The 20,136-nt window shown below is 43.4% G+C and overlaps 1 protein-coding gene across 1 annotated transcript in view; it reads left to right on the forward strand.

The window, feature by feature from the left end:
- The first annotated feature begins 2,586 nt into the window (after positions 1-2,586).
- FAM110B (family with sequence similarity 110 member B) overlaps positions 2,587-20,136 on the forward strand; it is a 117,256-nt gene continuing 99,706 nt past the window's right edge. Inside the window, exon 1 of the mRNA XM_075023323.1 lies at positions 2,587-2,709. The gene's annotated coding sequence lies outside the window, so the exon portion shown is untranslated. The remainder of the gene's footprint in view (positions 2,710-20,136) is intronic.

Consider the following 20,136-nt stretch of genomic DNA (forward strand, 5'->3'; position numbering starts at 1 on the left):
ACATAATCAGTTTCTTACCTTAAATATTATTTATGAATCAAGGGTTACGGCATCTCAAAATGCAAAGATCCGTGTACAAGGATAATCATTTAAGGTACCCTTAAACATCATCCTGGCATCAGGGTGCTGCTTTCGTTAAAGGGATTTGGAACATGATGAAGTCCACGGCTGTTCCTGATCAGCTCAGGTTGTGGCTTGCCTCGCAGCTGGGGGATCCCTAGCCAATGCTTCGATGGGTTGGTTGTCTGTCTGAGGCAGAGGCTAGGCTGTCACTGGTCTTGATAGTGAGAATGAAGATTGTATTTTAGTAGCTATATTAAAATTAAAAGGTGAGACATTAATTGTATTGTTCCATACTTCTTCCCAGAGGCAGCAGCTGCACAGTGTGGCATAATTTAATAAAGCTATCCATCATGTGATGCCTGGGTGTGAAAAACTTACCAGTTAGTAAGAAACAACTCCATAGCTCTTGTTTAATCAGTAAGGGCACAATAGAAGTGCTATACACGTGTCTAGGCTTTAACAAGTGCTTGTATATTGATCTGGAATTAAAATATTGGTAAGCCTCTGTTTTGACAATGAATGGGGAAATCTTCTGGCCAGAACAGGTCAGCTAATTTTTCACATAAAAGGAGATGAGCTGCATTTGCCTACTCCTCCCCCTACTACAGACATCCAGCCTAAAGAATGAAGGGCAAAAGGCACCTCCTGTAAAAGGTGTTCACACAAGGTGGGGTGCCTGTGTATCGAACGTGTGACAAACGAGCGCCCCGTTGTGCAGCAGGGGCTCCCTTCAGCACAGGCTACAGGGCTGACGGTTGGCTTCTGTCCCCAGTGAATAATGCAGCGAGCAGGTCTTGGCAGAACCTAGGATACATGATGTAGCTTACGCCTCTAGCACATTGGCTTTACGTAAGGCTGCCTGATGGCTTAGGCAGGCTTCTCCACATTTATTACATTGTTTCATATTTTCAGACTTTTTTCCCCCCCAACACTCAGGAGGATATCAATTCCACTTCCTTTTTTTAATTTTACAATAAAACCAAAAATTTAACCCCTCCCCCAGCACGGCTACAGGAGTCGAGATTCAAATCACACAGTTTTCTTTCCCATTCTCTAGTGCAGCCATACCAACATGTGCAGGAAGCAGAAGGTCCTTGTTAATGATGTGGAAAGGCCCCAGCGCTGCACATTCCCCTCCTTCACACACCTATGCCTTGCAACAGGTACCTCATGGGCCTCACAGATAATTTCTAGGTGATAGCTAGAGGAACTGATAAAGCACCTGTTTCTTAAGAGCACACCAAAGCAACTTGGTCTAGTACTAAACTCAAGGAGCAGCCTTAGCACCGAAAGCCTTGAGCTACCCTACCCCTTGCAGCCTGTGAAGCAGAGCTCTGGGCAAACAGTCAGGACAGCCAGGTGGGCCCCTTTAACTGCTGGGGCTTAATGAACATTAGGGGGAACGAGCTTTTAAGGGAGGCTGCTTGGCCAAGGAGCTTTTCAGTTTATGCCTGGTTTTAATGGCTCTAGAATAGTCTAGTTTTGTTACTGCCACTCTTAAAAGGTTATTTGTGGATAGATGGTCCTGTAGGCTGAGTCATTTTGCTTGTTCCACCTCTATATAAATGACTGAAGCCTAACTACCCTTAAGAGAAGGCCTCATAGGAGAGCATTTGTAACTCTGTCAGTCTCTTCTAAGTGAAACATGAAGAAGGGGAAATTCCCCCCTTTCTACTATTTTAACTGGTGTGACAGGACTGCATGTGTTGACTCGAGTTCCTGAACTGAAGGACTGAAATCAGGAAGGTTGGAGGAAGTTTATAGGATAAGCAAGGGAGTACTGTGGCAAAAAAAGAACTTTCAAAAGGTGCCTCAATGATGAGCAACTGGATGTGTAGATCTATAGGCAAATGAGTGGCAACGTTTGAAAGAAAATCTGTGAACTACCATGGACAATGGGATAAAGGTGTATCTGAAATTCATTTTTTAATAGTTCTTGGTGGCTGACAAGTGCAGAATGTTAAGAAACTGGTCTTCATGATCCCATCTACCCTCTGCAATACCCCCCCCCCCCCCTTAATTTAACAGGAGTCACCAGTCAGCCCCCGAGGCATAAACCGGCAGCTGAAACACTGCGTGTAGGCTGACTTCAATGCCGGATGCCGGGCAGCGTTTGGCACAGGTGGAGGGGGATTTTCATCACAGACCCGAATCAACGTCAGTGAAGTTACCCCGCGCCGGCCTGGGCCGGAGGAACAATCTTCGGGTAGGAGCAGCGCCCGGCTTGCCACCCCGCCGCCCTCCCCTCCCGGGCGCCGCTCGGCCGAACAAAGGCGGCAGCGGCGGGTCCCCTTTGTGCGGCGTGGGGAGGGGAAGGGGCGATCCCGCCCCGCCAGCCGGGCCCGGCGGCGCTGGGCGGGCCCCGCGCTCCGGCCCCCGCGCCCGGCCCGGCCCTGCCCGGCCCGGCCCGGCTCGGCCCGGCGGCGTGCCGGGAGGAAGCGCCGGCTGCGCGGCGGGCGGGCGGGCGGCTGCCAGCCGCTCGGCGCCCCCGCCCCCCGTCTCCTCCCCTCCGCCGTCGATCCTCCGCCCCCTCCTCCTCCTCCTCCTCCTCGCGCCGGCGGCTTTCTCGGCCCCGGCTCCCCGCTCTTCCCTGCGGCTTCGCCTCGCTCCTCTCCGGGACACTCCCGCGCCGCGCTGGCGAGGACGGTAAGGGCGGCGGCGAGGTGCGGCGCCGGGCCGGGCCCGGGGCTGAACGCGGCGCCGTCCCGCAGCGGTTCCCCCGCTTGCTGGGGGCGGCCTCGGGGAGCAGCAGCAGCGGCGGCGGCGGCGGGCCGGACCCCCCCCCCCCCCCCCCGCCACCAGCCGCGGCGGGCGTCTGGCGAAGGGGCTGGCGGCGCCGCGCTGCCCCGGGGACGGGCGGGGGGCTCGCCCCCGCCGGGCGCTGCGGCAGGAGCCGCCCTGCCCAGCCCTGCCCTGCCCTGCCCTGCCGTGCCGCCGGGGGTCGGCGGGGCGGGCGGCTCCCCCCCGGTGACAGAGAGCAGACCCCGCGGGGTGGGTGCCCCCCGCGGAAGCGGGGCCCAGCCGGCTTCGCCCCCCCACGCCCTTGGGGGCGGCTGTTCCGGCCCCCAGCCTGCCAGCGGGTCCGCGGCGGGGCGGGCGGAGCGGTTTGGCTCCTCTGAAATTCCTGGCTAATGTCAGGGGAAAACATATGGCCCAGGAGAAAGCCGGTGGAAGCGATCGCTGTTGAACTCCTCCGAGTTACTTCCCCGAGTCGGTGCGAAGCGTGAACTTCCTCCCCGGGATGCCCTTTCGGGGGGATGCGGGGCTGAGCACATGGCCGCCGCCGCCTCCCCCGGGTCGGCGCTCGCCCTGCTCGGGGTCGGCTCCGCGTCTGTCACGGCACCGCCTGAAACCGGGCCTGCCGGCGCCTGGTTTCGCTCCAAAGTGCTAACCTGACCTAAAGAAAACTTTAGGTGGGAGAAGGGAGGAGGCTTATCCGAAAGGTAATTTACTTAAACATGGATTTTTTTATTTTTTTTTCCCCTCCTTCCCTTACTCGGACAAAACATCTGTGAGGCGAAGGGAATGCAATGGAATTATTTCTGTTCCAGGGCCCAATATGCAGGGCAGCTCATAGGGCAGAGCAGCAGGTTAAAACTTCAAAGACCTGGCGCTGGCAAATTAACATCTCCAATGAGTCGTAGTATTCACTTTTTTGAACTTGAGTTTTGTGGTCATTTGCATGTTGATCCTTGCTTGGATTTAAAGTCTGCCATTACTGCGTTCAGATATTTAAAGATAAAGCATCTCCTTTGTGCTTAAAATGATGATGCTATTGTGTTTTGTAAGCAGCAAGACAACTTTTATCTTTAATGTGGACCTTTTTATCACTTAGCTGTAAATGCTTGCCACTGATTTGTCGGGTGGCTTTGCAAAGGTCACGTCAACTTCCTTTTTTTTTTAAAATGCATGTATTGATTTAATATGATACTGGGTCAGATTCGGCATTTATAATTTATTTCACATTTGTATTTATGTGCCGTAAGAGCCATGCTTTATAAAGCAACTTGTCCTTGGTTCTGCCCGTAAAGCCTGCTGGCTGATCTTGGTGCACGCTGTACAGGAGGTGCACAGCTTGGCTTGTGTCTAATGTTAAGTGTCCTACTTATTTAAAAATGTTGAGAGCTCTAAAAGGGTCAGTGTAATCCATACCACACGCGCGCTCAACTGACCTAGAATTAACAAGATAAAACACTTTTAAGCGCTTCTGGGGTGAAAGGTGGTGCGTTATTTCCTCACGTACGACTAACACAATGGGTTGCTTGCTCGAAGTGCCCAGTGCCTTGCTCCTCAGTTCGTAGCGCAGCCAAATCCCCCGCTTCGGCAAAGGCTTGGCTTGAGCTAGCAAGATGGGTCATGAGAGCAGAAGGCACCAGCAAGGAGAATATGCTCCCTGGGGGGAGGTACCTGTTGGCGACGGCAGCCCAGGGAGGTGGGTGCAGAGACCACCGGCAGTCCTTCAGAGGCGGCGGGCAGCCTGTGACGTGATGGAGGGCTGTTGGAGCTGACAGAGCCATATGCCCTGCCAGGGCCCCCATTTTATATGGGTTAGTAACTTATCTCGGTTGGTATTTCGTGCTGCGGTACTGAGTTTCCCCTCTGTGGGATTCAGCCTCTGTGAGCAGGAGGTAGCAGGCAGGTGCCTGTGCGCCGCAGTGTAGATGGAGGTATACCAGGAATGTGGTGGTTAGTGTGATTTACTGCCTCGATGGAACTGATAGCCTATGCCAGCAGGTTCGCGCTGTTGCACAGAAGGCCTAGACTGCCCTCATGCCAGTGCATCCGTGTTAAGAAAATTCTATCGCAAGCCAAACTTAAGAGGGAAACGGTGTTTTCCAGATTCATATGGAGATCATTCGCTGCCACTTTGCCAGAGTGGTTCTTTCCGTGTCCTGCTGTAGCACTCGGCCCATCAGCACCCTCCTTCCCTGCTCCTCGTAGGCTTGTGGTGCACGTGCTGGAGACACCAGATCTCAAATTGGTGCTGGAGGCACTTAATATGGGCGCAGTTTTCCAGTGACGGGAGGTGTTTTTCTGTTAAAGGTTCGTGTTATGCTCCAAAATCTGGGGGGCTAACATTGATGTAGTGAGGCAAAACTGAGTCAAATTGTAGAACGTAGCCTTGCAAACATGCTCTGGTTGCTCAGATCTACAGAGTGCATTTGGGATACTGTGCTAGTGTATAGAAGGAAGGTGTTTCTCAGATGTGCTTTTGTAAGTATGTTTCCTAGTGGTGACATAGTTAGATTGGAAATCGGTACACTGAAATATCATAGGGTAGATTTTGGCCATTAATTGTAGCGGAATGCAGAGTAAATGAAGGCTCATGTTTACAGCCTGCCCAGAGCTAGAGGGCGTATCTTTGAACTCTGGGTAAGGAATGTCTCTGGTCTCTCCATAGCTGACACTGGGTCTTGCTTTCCACTGCTAGATTTTGGCTCTGTTCCACAAGGCCTTAAGCACATGTGTTGATTAGCCACAAGTTAATAATTTTAAATTAAACTGAAGGATAAGTGTATGTCAGCTACAAAGTGTTTTTATTTCAAGGAAGTTTTGTTTTAGCAGGGCAAGTTCTGAGAAGTTAGAGAACTAGTTTGTGAAGTCCATAGGGCTCAAGACCTGTAGGAGCTAGAGGTTTTAAAAAAAAAAATAAAAAAAAAATAAAAAAAATGCTTGGACTGCCTTAAATGAAAGGTACAACACCTGCTTGGAAACTGCATTTTAAGGAGGAGGAAAAGCTTGCCAACTGGGGCTGTGGACCTTGCTGTGAGAATAAGATACTGCAAGTTACCAGAAAACCTGTAAGGAATGAAGTGAAGGAGGGGATTGATCATCAGAGAGCAGAAACTGCAGGGTCAGCACGTGAATTGCTGAAAGAAAATTAAAAGAAGAGCAGAAGTCAGTTATGGTGCGAGGACCAGACTATAGTTGAAAAATATGTCTAATGCCTTCAAAATTAGCAGTTGTAAACACTTTCAGATAGGGATGAGGATTTGAACATGGGAGAAAGATAGGGTACCAAAAAGAAATGACCAGAAAAAATGTCTTATGCCTGCTTCCAGATTTAATGCAGTCAAACTAAAGAAGCAAAGGGTCTCTGCTTTAGGGGTCTGAAGGAGTTGACGCAGGACACTGGAGCCAGGTTAAAAAAAAAAAAGGATTGGTTGCTATCTGTCAAGTTGAAGTGTAGCAGTTGTGACAGCAATCTAGCAGAATAAGTATACTTGTATTTATTTTAAAAGGAGAAGAGAATGAAATCGTCATACATTTTACTCTGGTCTCAATAGTATTCAAGGATTTAGAAGAAATTTGGAATGGAAAAAGTAATTAAGTATACAAAGATAAGTGTAGAAAACAGGATAAAATGCATCATGGATTTGCCACAATTAGGTCATGGAAGACTAAAGTCATATTATTACTGGTTAAATACTGAAAGTCCTACACAAAAGGAGCAGAAGGCTTCAGTTCGGTGTGTGTACACCATGGCAGGCGCAACACCAAAAATGACTAAATTGAGAGTACGAGGCTTGGCTAAAGAATGGTGAGGTGTCTCTTGAAGGAGAAATTGTGACACAGTCTGCATGGATAAAGGAATTATTGCTCTGGATTGGTATTAGTGAGGGGCTGGTCTTTTTAATTCACCATACTGGCTGAGATAACTATATGCAAAGGATGATTGCTGATGAGGCAAAGTTAGGAAACCTAGTCAGCACCGAGCAGGCTTGGATTATTGCACAGGAAGAGCTGAATGTCTGTGATGACTGAAGCAATAGGAATGAGAGGAAGTTAAATAGCTCTAAAAGCGAAGTTATCTACTGAGTGATTATTAACAACACATCTGCTATCAGCTGGCAGGTCATCCCTTAAAACAGTCCTGGAGGAAAAGGCCTGAATCCCGTAGTCAAACAGGGATGACTCCATTTGATGGTGGGCATGAAATGAAGGTAAATGTGATCCTCGGTGAGAGCTCTTCAGTGGAGGCAGGCAAGTTATTATGCAAGGCATTAGGGAGACTTCATGTCAAATACTGTACGTAGTTCTGGTCACTTGTGTACAGAAAATACTAAACTCTAGTGGAACACATATAGGGACATCCAGACTACAAAGATGAGGCATGAACAGTCTGTAGTTAGATGAGAGACCCCAACTTCAGCTACGCTGGCTTTTGTAGCTTAGTAAAGGCAGAGAGGGGAGATAGCAGCTGCTTATAAATTCCCTGGGGCAAGTTCTTGGAGAAGAGGAAGGGTTGTAAACTGAAGGCTCATCCGTAATTTTGGATTAAAAACTTGACATACAGGAAGATTTTTTGATGGCTTGTTGAATGAATGTCAGAATATTGTACATGGGGAATTTAAAATGAGTTTCCTAACTGTCAGATTTTGGATGCCCTCCCAGCTGTATGTCTCTGAAGTCCCAGTTTAGTGTTGTAAGTTTGCATGTGACTGTTAAGGAAATGGGTGGTTCAGGTAACTCAAGCTACCATAACTTTTACGCTTCGGTCCTGACTACTAATCAACAGCAATAGAAAGCACTTCAGTGAAGGAGGTGTGATGAGCAGAAATGCTTATTTTTGGGGAGTATGTGTTGTCCAGTCACTTGATGATGAATGGAATTTATAACAAGTAAAAACCCCCATCTATGGCATTAGTAGCTGCTGCTTTTTCTTCTTTTTAGCGTATAATGGAGTGGAATCAAGTATGAGTCATAAAATATTAAAGATAACTACAAATTAATATATGTGGGGCAGAAAATGCATAAATGAACGTGCAGGCTAGAGGAGGTCGGGATGGCTGTCTTGAACCCATAAATAAATAAAAGGATTACGCTCTCCTGTTGAGTGTGTGCCCATATCTATCTTCTGCCTGATTTCATGCTCTGTGGTCTTGGGAGTGCTCTGTGGCACTGGCTGTGTCCTGATGTTTGAGGACTGTGCTCCTGGGAACAGAAGTAGGGAGGCATTGCCTGGGGACGGCCTCGGGCAGACTCTGGCACTGTAGGTGAAATGCAGGACTGCTGAAGTCCCAGGGTGAGCGCTCCCAGCCGGGAGGATGCGTGCTCGTATGTGGCTTCGTTTTACAGGTGTAGTACCTGACCTAGGCGCTGGTGCTGAGCTATACAAGGCCAACACAACCTAACTGCCGGGAACAAATTGAGGTATGAGATATCCCAGTTCAGACAGTTTCTCTAGTAACTCTGTTGAAGACTTGTCTGGTACACACCAAAGAGCCATGTACCTCACAGAAAGTGTAATGATGGTGTATGTAGTTAGAACATTTCCTATCTGAACGCTGTGTTGACTTAATGTGATCTTTGCTATAGCATCAAGGTCTGTCCATTTATAAGCTCTCCCGTAGCTGGGCTTTGTATGCCCAGTCGAACTTCTGGAAGTTTCGAGATGACCCTTCAAAAAAGGAAGAAGAATGTGTGTCATCTGTGTGGACATATCTTGAGAAGAATCATTGAAAAAATAAGGTGCTTTGAGTGTGTTTGTATATCAAAGCAAGATCAGTGTCTTGATACTGCTTTATGTGTGCTTGTTTTGAACTTATAAGGCAGGTGTGTTACTTCCTTAGAGATAATCTGGCTGCAAACTCCTTTCCAGCGTAGTTTATTAAAAATCTGAACTATTAAATTTTGGGTGTTTGCTTTAAATGCATGTGTGTGTTTTCTTTTAAGAGTTGTGTAATGAGCTCAGTGTGTCAGCATCCCCCATAGGAAATAAACGTGAAGAGATTGTGTTGAGCCATCAAAAGAATAATTTAACAATCCCAGGGAAAATTGAATTTATTGTCTTGGTAGCTTTTAGCATGTATTATTAGGCTATTCACTATTGTGATTTTTCATTTGCTCCTATTGCTCTTTTATATGAGTGTTGGGTGTATCATTAAAAAAGATGAGACTAGGGCTATGGTTTGCATTTGTATAACGTCTTTCACTTGACAGCCTTCAAGTTCCAACCATTAATGGATGAGGTGGAAATGTTATTTGAGATTTACAAAGGAAAGATTCAACCTAAATTCAGACAGTCTGTAGCAAATCAGAGAGCAGAGCACTTGTTTCCTCATGCTTTGCTGTGTTCTTTAAAAAGAAAATAACTCAAATAATTTCCTGTTACAATTTGAGGTCTTGGAAAAGTCTGCATTAAGAAATGGAAGGAAACGTTTTAAGATTTTATTGGACAGGGAAGATAACAGCAGCATTCAGTATTGTCTGCAGCTCAAGCAAGTGGAAAGGAATATCCTTCTTTTTAATAGGTCAAGGAACTGTGTGGTTTTGGTAAGCATGGTCAGGCTGGGAAGCAGAGAAACGGATTGGAACAAGGAGCAAGTGGTACAAGAGGTGGAGGTAAAACCTGGAACATGCACACATGAAAGAATACAAGAGAGAAAAGAATTATGGAAAGACTGAATGACCAAACTGGTGAACAGGGAAATAAAGGAGAAATGCTTATATATTACACATGAACTCAGTATGCACAGTAACTTGTGTCCAAATTAAATTGGAAAGCTCATGTTTTATTCATTGGTGTGATGTAACTGTGGGATATCTATTAGCTGGTTGGGGTTACACTGTTTAGAAAAGCACATTTTGAATGAAGACAGGTTAGAGCGATGAAGGAACAAAGCAGAACCTTAGAGTAAACTGCAGGAGAACCTTTTAGATGTATCTGTAAATTACATGGTGTCTTGCATAGTTCAAAAGCAAAGGTAAATACAAGAGTTGTGGACAGAAGAATGGGGAAAGAAAGGTTGTTCTGCGGCCTTCCAGTGGTGTAACTTTCAGATTTCTACATGGTGTGGTTTTGTGCAAATAAGAGCTGAAGGAGTGTCCTTCTGTTGTGAAAGGACCATTGGTAACAGTCGTCGTCTTTGTCCAGTACCTCTACACAGTATTAGACAAATCTATTTTAAATAACTGCCCAAATTCATGAGTGGACCCAGACCTTTGGACTTGTAATGACCTTTGCATGTTGTCTTTCTCTAGTTGACAAGTTAATCTGTGCATGTTACCATTTGGGAGGTTAGTGGGCCACTGGAAACAAAACTGTTTCTTGTGTATATATATGCATATATAGACATACATGCAGCTTAATCTAGGATGAAGGAGAATCATTTAAGTAACATTTTATCTGTACTTTAGTATATATAAGAAGTAATATTGTTGTGGTCTGACAGACTTATTTCTCCTCCTGTCCACTTCCAGTGGTTTCAGACCAGTTTTTTAATCTCTTAATTAAGAACATCTTGTCACTTCCCATGCATGCGTGTACTTCAGGACTACATTTAGAAAAATTCACATTTAATACTAAAATTTGTAAATTAGTCATGTAAGTACAAATAGTTAAAATGTGAGATTTCACTTGCATGTTGTATTTAATTGCAAGATTGTTATCTGTGTTCTTTTGCCTTTCTGAGCTGTGGTATTACTGAAGTCTATTGCTGTTGAGTTCTTCCAGTGTGCTAGTTTTGGTTGTTGAATGATAATTGCAGTCAGTGACAATCCTGAATGAATTTAAATGGTAGGCAGTGTAAATGGGACTTCATGGATTGCTCTTGCTCCATTTGGATAGATGTTATTTTCTCACTGAAGATCACTTGTGGCTGTCAGACTTCTCTCTGCATAATAAAACTTGAATACAATATGTAGGGAGTGACTGATAAATGAGTTAATTCCATTAATTAATATCTGCTGATCAGAAGCTAGAATCCCAATTCTGTACCATGTGAGATTTCTGCCGTGTGTTTGTATAAATGTTTGGGGAGTATCTGCAGATGTGAAGGTCTGCTCACTCAGATTTCCTGCAAGACCTCCATGCATGCTTTGCTGAAGGATTTTAGATGTTTTAATTAGTTTTTCCTTTGTTTATTGTTACTGTGTTGTCCCCATCTCACAATGTTTGCTGTGCAAGTTCAGGGGGTTACTCCTATTGTAGTATTGGGTCCTATATCGGTAAATGAAATGATGCATATTAGGTCAAGCTTCAGAAGTTCTAGCTGAAGTGAATCCCCCAAATCTTTGTGGATTTAGGGCTACGCATTTCAGGTCCTTTTTTCCCCCCCTTGCTTTGTGTTTGATAGTCTGTGAGGAGAAGGAGAAACTGACTAATAAAGTACAGCATATAGGAATGCACAATGAAAGCATTTGAATTTGGAAAGAAAATGTTGTTTTCCTCTGATCTTTGCTGTAATGGCTTGAGGTGTTCACTTGTGATTGTAATGAACAAATTTGTTTATTTAGAAAAAAAAAATCTTGATTTTTTTTTTCTTTTTTTTTTCTGATGACCCATTTATTATAGCAAGTTTGTACTATCACAAAGTTTCTATTTTGGGAATGATGTATCTTCTTTTTTTTTTCCTGTTTAATTGAAAGATGATCAGTGTCATTTTTCTCTTCCTTCCCTCTCCATCCCCCTTAAAACAAAACAAAACCTTCAGTCCTTAAACAAAAGTGTCTTTGTTTTTACATTTGTTTTATGAAATTGCTTAAATCCTTTGGGAAAAGCTTTCCTCTCACAGGAAGAGGGAAGGAAAAAAACCAAAAAACTCCTAAAGCCAAAACCAGCAAGACTGCTACCAGACATCACAATGTTTTCCTATCTGAATAGTAGCAGATTGCATAAAAGAGCAATTTCTGTTCTTAATGAATGAAAAGTGCAATTGCAGAAATGAACACAAATAGACATGGCTTTCACTCAGCAAAGGTAAAATTTGTAGCATTCAGGGCAAAAATGTGCTGCGTACCTTTCTTGGAGCTTCTTTTGACTGTCAGTGTCAGGAGTGGAACTTTAAATGGGATATTTCAAAGCTCTGAGAGATGAGAAAATCAACTGTGCTCTGCTGGCCTTTCTGATTATTTATTTATTTATTTTTAAACCACTTATTCCTAGAAATCTCTTGGTTCAACATCTTTGGGCTGTTCTGATGGTGTGGTTCCAGTTGTGAAGCCATTTGTCCTGGTATACTAGGCAGATGTGTGAATTGCCCTCTCCTGATCTAGGAACCTGGCAACTGACAGCAAAGATGAGTTAAGTGAGAGAATGAACCATAAAGATCAAGAACTATGTGAAATACCACCCTGTTAATTTGTCTGCATGGGCTTTATCCAGAAAATACACTAAAGAACAAGAGTACTGATGAGATAGAACAAGATTATTGCAGCATACTTTCTCCCAAATGTAATAAAAATGCAAAATCAAGTCAGTGGCCTACTATTCTCAATCACCTGTATTATTATGTGGGCTGGAGGGATCAAGGATGAAGGAAAATTTTTGAAGTAAATGCTGAATGTGAATGAAAAAATGAGGCCTCCCTTAATGCCAGGAGGTAAGGGCTTATTTTCTGCAGAGTAGGAAATCAGACGCTGGACTAAAACAGTGGTATAGGAACATCCTAGAGGACACCTTTGTAAGCATTGTACAGAGAATTTGGAGTATGGTGGCCTCCCTGGGATCCAGTGGCACCTCACATAGCATCACCCCACATCTCAGGCAGCTCTTGGATTTTACTTGACATTCTCTCTGTTCCTGCCCTCCGTTGCTGCTGTCCCCCTTCTGTTCCCGAAGCCCATGCTGCGTGAACATTTACATCCCAGCATGTGCTGGGCTTTGTGTTCACAACCTGTGCAATTGCTGTAACTTTGATAGCGTGCAGCTGTGAAACAGCTGTGTCCTCGCGACTGGCTTGTCTGTAGCATGATGGTGAACTCGCCTGTTGCTTCCCAGACTTACGTCCTAACCTTGTCGGTACTTGTCCTTCTGGTGCTCGGGGGGGGAATCTGTGCACTCTGCGGTGCCTTCTGGAGTAGCGTCCTTACCACTCATAAAGACGTGTGTGTAGAGAGGATGATATGGATGTTCACCTTGTATTTGAAACATTTTTAAGTGCTCCTCATGAAGACTAGACCAGAGAATTACAGGCTTTGGGGAGATAGAAGCTGAATTAACTCGTGGTTTCCTGGCTAAGCAGCATTAATGTTTTCATTACTTGGCCTAAAATAGAATAGGCAAAAGCTGTAGGGAGAGGCTCTGTCCCTCAGCTATGTTGGGTTTAATGAAAGATAGGATTTCTCCTTCTAAACTCATTATCTAAGAACTGCTGCAAAGGTATCAAATGATGCTGTTTAGATTGCTGCAATCAACTAATTTGAAATCCACATTACTTCTGATTGACTGTTACTGAAAAGACCTTTTTATAAGGTGCCCTGCCCCAATATGAAATCGGATCTTCACACTCCACCTCCTATGTACATTTTACTGTATCATGTGGGCTGCACCGCTCAGCAAGAGAGTAGAGAGGGATAATTGCCTCCTGCACTATCATTAAGGTCAATACTAATCAAATGCTACTAATGACAGTAGGCTTGCTTTTCTGCAGAATGGCAGGCTGACATTATATATTTTGGTCAGGGGGGATCGGTGGAGCTGTGGAGTGGAATTGCTGCCCATCCCATAGACCCATGCTTGCTCTCCTAGTACCCTTCGTTCCCGTTCCACTGCAGGGCCAAAATGTTTTCTCGGAAAACTCTGTTTCCTGTAGGTGTTGCAGCTGAGGTGGGACAAGGTGGAGGCTGGAGGGACAAAGACTGGTATCAGAAAAGCCCTGGCAATATTTGCACCTAGTAATTGTTCTGTGGCTTAGGAGTGGATGTGGTTAGTGTTGCGGTGCTGCAGGCCAGTGGCGTGTCACCCGTTGCTGCGGTTTAAGCCTGAAGGAATTGCAGTGTGAGTTGGACAGGAAGGCAAGGAGACAGTTTGTATTATGGCAGTTGTGATTCGCGTACTGTCTAATGCAAAGCTGACTGCTGTGAGGTTCCAGTCTTCCTGCTATGTCTTTCCCATGCCTAGAACTTCCACTAATTTAAAGTTGAATTTCTAATGAGAAACAAAACCTGTTCCTTAATCAGTGTGATTTACTTTCATGGAATACTTCATTCAACTTAGTGCAAATTGTGAAAGCCATCTAGTATTTGAAAATGAAGTCAGCTGTTCTTGATGTTGAACCAGACTGAAGAGTGCTAGCAATCCCCATGAAGTCCTCCTTCAATGAAGTGTAATTTGGTACCATAATATACTGAGCTGAAAGATGCAATAAAATAGTTCTGCACTTAGTCCTTTTTACAATTCTGGAGTTGCAACAGTGGGATTACCATTGTTTCCTTAATACCTTTCTCTTCTTTTTAGGCAATATATAGAACACCAAACTTTTAATATCTACTTTAAGTGTTATTAGAATAACTGATATGGTGGAGTGGAGAAAATACCCTCTTATTCTTCTGTAGAACAGTCACGTGCCTACAACTTTTTTTTTTTCTTCCTCCCTTTATTTGAAGCTGTTTTGCAGAGTTACGCAGAGCTGTGCAGATCTTCCTAGGCTAGGATTTTTCTAAGGTCAATGTCAGAACTTGCATTTTCATACTTGCAAAGATTGTAGTCTTTGACAATGAGATATAACTCACTTTCCTTCTGTTTATCTTGTTCATCAAGTCAAACAGCTCTTACAATTATTATCCATGGTCAACTAGCTCATTGACATGACAATTAATAGAAGAATAAACGGGAATGTAAGAAACTCTGTGGTCGCCACCCTACAAACTTCACTGGCAGTCCTAGTGAGTGTTCTGCAAGGGTAAGGAAGAGGCAGAGGTTGGTAAGGGTATGGAGGAGGGAATTACGGTGCTAGAGTGTATGGCTGGGTTAGTTCCAGCTGCTGTGCTTTGTAACTCTGAAGGCTCCTGAGAAAAAAGGGAGTGTGCCATCGGGTTGCTGTCCAGTGTCTCTCATTCTTTTTAGTATTATCGTGTCTTTGATTACAGCTTCACAGCCTTTGGCAGTTTAAAGTGTAGGAGAACTTCTTTACCCTGCTGTGAAATTACACAACGTACCTGCTTAATTGTTCTCAGTTACATGATGGTTTTTGTTTTAACCAATTCTTTTCTGACTTGGGAAGAAAAGGGATGTGTTCTTCATGAAAAGGGATATATTCTACATGGAAACCTGTGTGCAGCTTTTTCAGATGATTTAAAAGCACATTTTAAAACTGATCTGAATTATTTTGAATTACATAGTTGGTCTGCAGCCTGAATACGTATGAAATGTAAAGTGATGTAAAATGAAGTTGTCTGGTTTATTACGTTGTCTGCTCATAAAATACACTAACTACTTACAAGGGAAAAATCTTGGGGAGAAGATTCAAATTAAGTACTGCCCTACTGTCTCCGTTGTTACTTTTTTGTTGTTGTCTTAAATTTTTTTCAGTGAGAATTTTTCTTCCTTCTAACAATCTCAAGGATGTGTGTATAAACTAACCATTAATGCTTCATTTTTTACATCTGTAGTACTTTTACCTTTATGCTAATGTATGTAGATGAACAGGTCAGGACTTGACCTATATAATAAAAGTGCCTTAATTTACTCCTGTGTTCCAGCATGTGGGTATTTAAATAAAAAGGGGCAAAAAAAGATGAGCTGGTGCCTTGTGCACTAATTGTAGCTGGAGACCAACACTTGTGAAAGGAGTGCAGTTGTCAAAATAGCCACCATGTGATGCTGTTTTTTCCCATCCCTGCCGTAAAGACAGCTTGTGGAGACAGATCTGCAGCAAGGCAGAGGCCAAGTGCCTGGTCGGGGCAGAGTCTTTCTGCAGTCCTCCTTTTGGTCTTGATGGCAGGACGCGTGCATTGGGCTTGACCTTGCAGCGGGGTGTGCCTCATGGCCATGCTCCCTGATGCTCTTGAGAAGAGGCAGCCCCCGGAAAGCGCTGCGGCTTCCTGCGGTAGCCCACGATATGCAGCCTGGTGCCTCTCCCCTGGGATCAGGAGGGCATGGTTGGCCTCTGGGTTGGACCATAGGGTCTACCTAGACATTGCTCCTGGATCCTTTGCTGTCCCCTACCTCTGGTTCTGTGAGGAATGCTCAACGGGGGAGCCGCAGCTGACTTCACAGGCTGTTGTGCCAGGACCCCAACCATACAGAGCACTTGCAGGGCATAGTCAAGGCTTTGCATCATAGATAGAGGGAAGGTAGCAATCCCCTCACATAAAACACCATGAGAATACACAAAACAACATTCCCAGGAAAACGCGCATGCATGAGACAGGGAGAAGGAGTTGACAGGGGAGCTCTGGTTTATGATTTGCACCACTGACCATGGGACTTGTAGCATTCCTCAATATTCAAGAAGCATTGTGTAGATGTCTGCAGGTAATCTTGAGTCATCTTGGAGACAAAAGAACGAATCCTCCTCCCTATCCCTTGGTATTTTTGCCATAACGTGATGGTGTCCACATGTGTACACGCATGAATAATATTCTTTGTTTAAAAGTCGTAAGTATTTCTGTAGGGACCTGATCTAATCTTCTAGATGAGCTTTTCCTTTCTGCAGCTGGATCTGGGGAAACAGTTACAGTACATGGTCTGCGTCCAAAGGAGGAGCGCTGCTCCTCTGAGGACCGTTAGCTATGGTAGGAACGTAGTTCTTAGCGGCAGGGCTGGGCTCAAACTCATGTTGTGCCCTGGGCTTTGGAGAGGTTGCCCATGTCTTCTAAGCTGTGGTGTTGCTTCCCCATGTCTTCTGAACTACAGTGTTGCTCCCCCATATCTTCTGAAGGGTGCTGAACAGACTGGTGACAAGGCAGTGTGAGGTGGGCACCCAGGGAAATGTATTCTCCAGGTCCCTCTCGTGGGAATCTCTTCTAAAATACCTCAAATGCTTTTACTTTTCACTCCCTATCTGTCCTCTGAGGTGCTTTGTCTGGAAGTAGTTAGTTCTTGTAGAAGTTCTTGCTGGTGGTATAAGATAACTTGGCAACATCTATGAGAAAATGGTTATATGGGGAAGAGGTTATTTTGAGATTTTTGTCTTATCTGGAGAACTACCAAAAGCTGGGAAGTGCAAAATATGTGTGGGGTTCTTTTCCCCCTGAAATTTCACACCACTTTTCAAAATAAATTCTTCTGCCTTTAAGTGGGTGAGTCCCTGCTCAAAAGCAGTGATTCCCAAATGTTCGTATTTGAGCCAAGAATAAAATCTTTTTTTATGCAATCTCTTGATTGCTTTTGAGAAAGAATTTAGTCTTCTTTTAGAGACTTTATTCTCTTTATAGAACATAATGAGTTTGCTTTTCAAAGGAAAAACTGAGAATTGCAGTGAAGATGCTCTGTTACATTTTTGGCTCGATTTTATGCAGGATAAAGCCGTTAAACAGTTTACTGTATTAAATGCTAAAAAGGATAAGTTATATAATTACCATGAACTTTTAAATAACCATTAGTGTTAGTACTTGATTGTCAGTAACAGTATACTGTAATAATATTCAGAAATTAGCGGATACAAAATAACTACCTGGGCCTTTCCTCCTCCTAAGCTGAAAATCAAGGATGTGGCTTTATAAGTAGGAAAATGGTTGCAGATGCAGTCAGATTTTTTTTAAAGACCTTTTTTGCTTTTCTTTTTGTTTATCCCTATTTGCATATCTTAATTATGTAAAAGTCTTCAGTTCGAAAGCTGAAGTGCTATTTTATTTCTCCAAGTATCTTTTAGTATCAGCTCAGTGAGTGCCAGTTTTTAGGAGCTTAACTTGCCTGTGACAGTTTCTCCATAGCTCAAAATATGGCAGCTGATGTCTGACTGCTTTAAAACAATAATGAACACTACAGAATTCTTTGTATGCTTAGTAACGTGATCCTGTAGCTTCATTTCAAACAGACGTGTATGGAAACAAGTAAGTTCTCCTTTGCTCTGTGATATCTGTTGGTGGACTGCAGCTGACCCTTCAGGCAAGAAAAGTACCTAGTAGTAGAATATGAAGTGGTATTAAACCAGTCCTGATAGCGGTTGGCTTGTCATGTGTGCTTGAGGGGGAAAGGTCAGAAAATAGCCTGCAAACATTTACTTCCATGTCCACGTTAACACTTCAGTGTTAAATTGCATTTTTATTATTGTCACTGTTGGCTAGAAATGGGGTAGGAGTTGAACCCAGTTTATGGATAAATCTCACCAGATTAAATTCTGCTCCACTTTAAGAGAAGCAGCACCAGATGTAAGCAAAATGTCTCTTGCTGTTTTGGTATTTAAACTTTTATGACAAAATGGCTTAGGACTGAAAGTAGTAGTTTCAGTCTCAGTGGAAAATGGAGACTTCTCAAAGCTGCTGCACTGGAAAGTATATTGTTCTCTGTGGTTCTCCTTTTTTTGTTGCACTCTATGCCAAACCTATAATCACAGGATTTAGAAACCCCTCCACACACACTTTTTAATAGTGGACCAATCTTTCCATGAAACAAAATGGGTCCATGGGCTTCTGAATGGCTGACATTCATTTAGTTCCCAGGTGCACCCGAAGAGCTCCCAGTTAGAGACAGCAGGAATTCCTGAGGTCCTGAGCCCAGCTGGAATTTTCCTGCTGTAGCACCTTACCTGGCTTCGCTTCAAGTTGTAGTATAAAAGTATCAGAAAAGATTGTATGAGGCGAAAGGAGATGGTAATTAAAGATGAACCTTGCTCTTTTACTAGTCATTTTGCAGCACCAGGTAATTGATACTATTTTTTTAAGATTATTTCATTGTTAGGGGAATTCCATTGTGTTTGAAGGATTCCTCCTCCGCTTCTCAGTTTGTGAAGACCTTTACCAAGTGCTTAGACTTCATCAGTTAATCCAGGAATTTACAGAAAGGTAATGCAAAGTTCACAAAGTAGTGGTGTGGTATGACTGTGTCAACTTAAATTGTTTAGTATGTTCACAAGAAGAGTTTTTTTCTGTTTTCTTGAGCTTTTTTCTGACTGTCAAGTCCATTCCCAGGAATGATGGGTTGAGTGTACATGTGTGTTGCATCCAGATATCACTCCAGGCAAAATCACCGACAAACTGTGTGTGGTTATTGTTTGTTTTTGAGGAAGGCAGATACTCCACTTCCTAAGACAAAAAGAAACTTTTCTCACACAAAGCTTGATCTTTTTGTAAGTATTTTAAATCCTCTCTGTGTATTGCAGGTGCATGCTCAGACCACATGCTGCCTGGTGACCACTACCTCTGTGGACAGAAGGATTAGAATAGAGTTTCAGCCCTAATCCTGGGTTTCCTGTGCAGATTTTCTTTACAGTCTTATTCCTGTTTAGTTGCCTGTGTGTTAAAGAGCATGTTTTTATTTATACTTGCTCTGAAAAAAAGAAAAAGGCACTAACAATGGTATTTTGATTTTTATTGTATTGATGAACTATGTGAAGATTTATGCCTTCCCCCTGCCACCCTGACTCTTCACAGGGTAGTAATTAGCCATGTGCTATGCAAATTCTTACAGTAAAAAGAATTGGTTATCTGTTAATTAAAACTAAATGACGGCAATTTTAGACTTAGGTTATTTCAAAGTATCTAAATTATTTAGGATTTGAAGTCTTCATCTTTTTTCAATGAATGCTGTAGTCTACCTTTTGTTACTTTTAAACTCTACAGTAAATATATACGGTTTCTTATGTGCAGAATGATATCCTGTAATAAAAACCCCACAGTTTTGGTCTTCCTCAGGGCTTGAACTGACCTTCAGAATTTTGTGAAATCTGAAAAAACATTTGATACTTTTTTTTAGCAGTCTTGCTTTTTCTATTTTTTTATGATCCCTGCAGTTTTCAATGTGGTTTGCACAAACTGAACTGCATCTAAAATCTAATATCGGCCAGGACAAAAACCTGCAACTAAATTTGTTCACCAATATGTTTAATTGATCAAGAAGTTGGTAAAAGACTGTTTTCTCCTTATACAGCTCCTTTTGTTTATCCTCAAAACTTTTGTATTTAGAGAGCTATTTAAATCATTTGTCATCATTAATTAAAACATTATCTAGCATAGAAGGTGGTTTAAGCTAATAGGAAAATTTGTTTCTTGGTGTTCTAAGAAATTTAAAGGAGATGTTTTTGAATTGTGTAGTAATGGCATATGATGGCTTTTGCTTAAAGAAAAGAATACTGGAAGCATATATTTGTGGTGTGTTGAATTTTTTGCCATTTGTATTGGTTTTCATGTTTTAATTTCAGGTTTTTTACTAGTCTATTGAAAGACTGGTCTTGGTGCCCTGGTGACACC

Source organism: Buteo buteo, chromosome 3, assembly GCF_964188355.1.
Source record: "Buteo buteo chromosome 3, bButBut1.hap1.1, whole genome shotgun sequence".
NCBI lineage: Eukaryota > Metazoa > Chordata > Aves > Accipitriformes > Accipitridae > Buteo > Buteo buteo.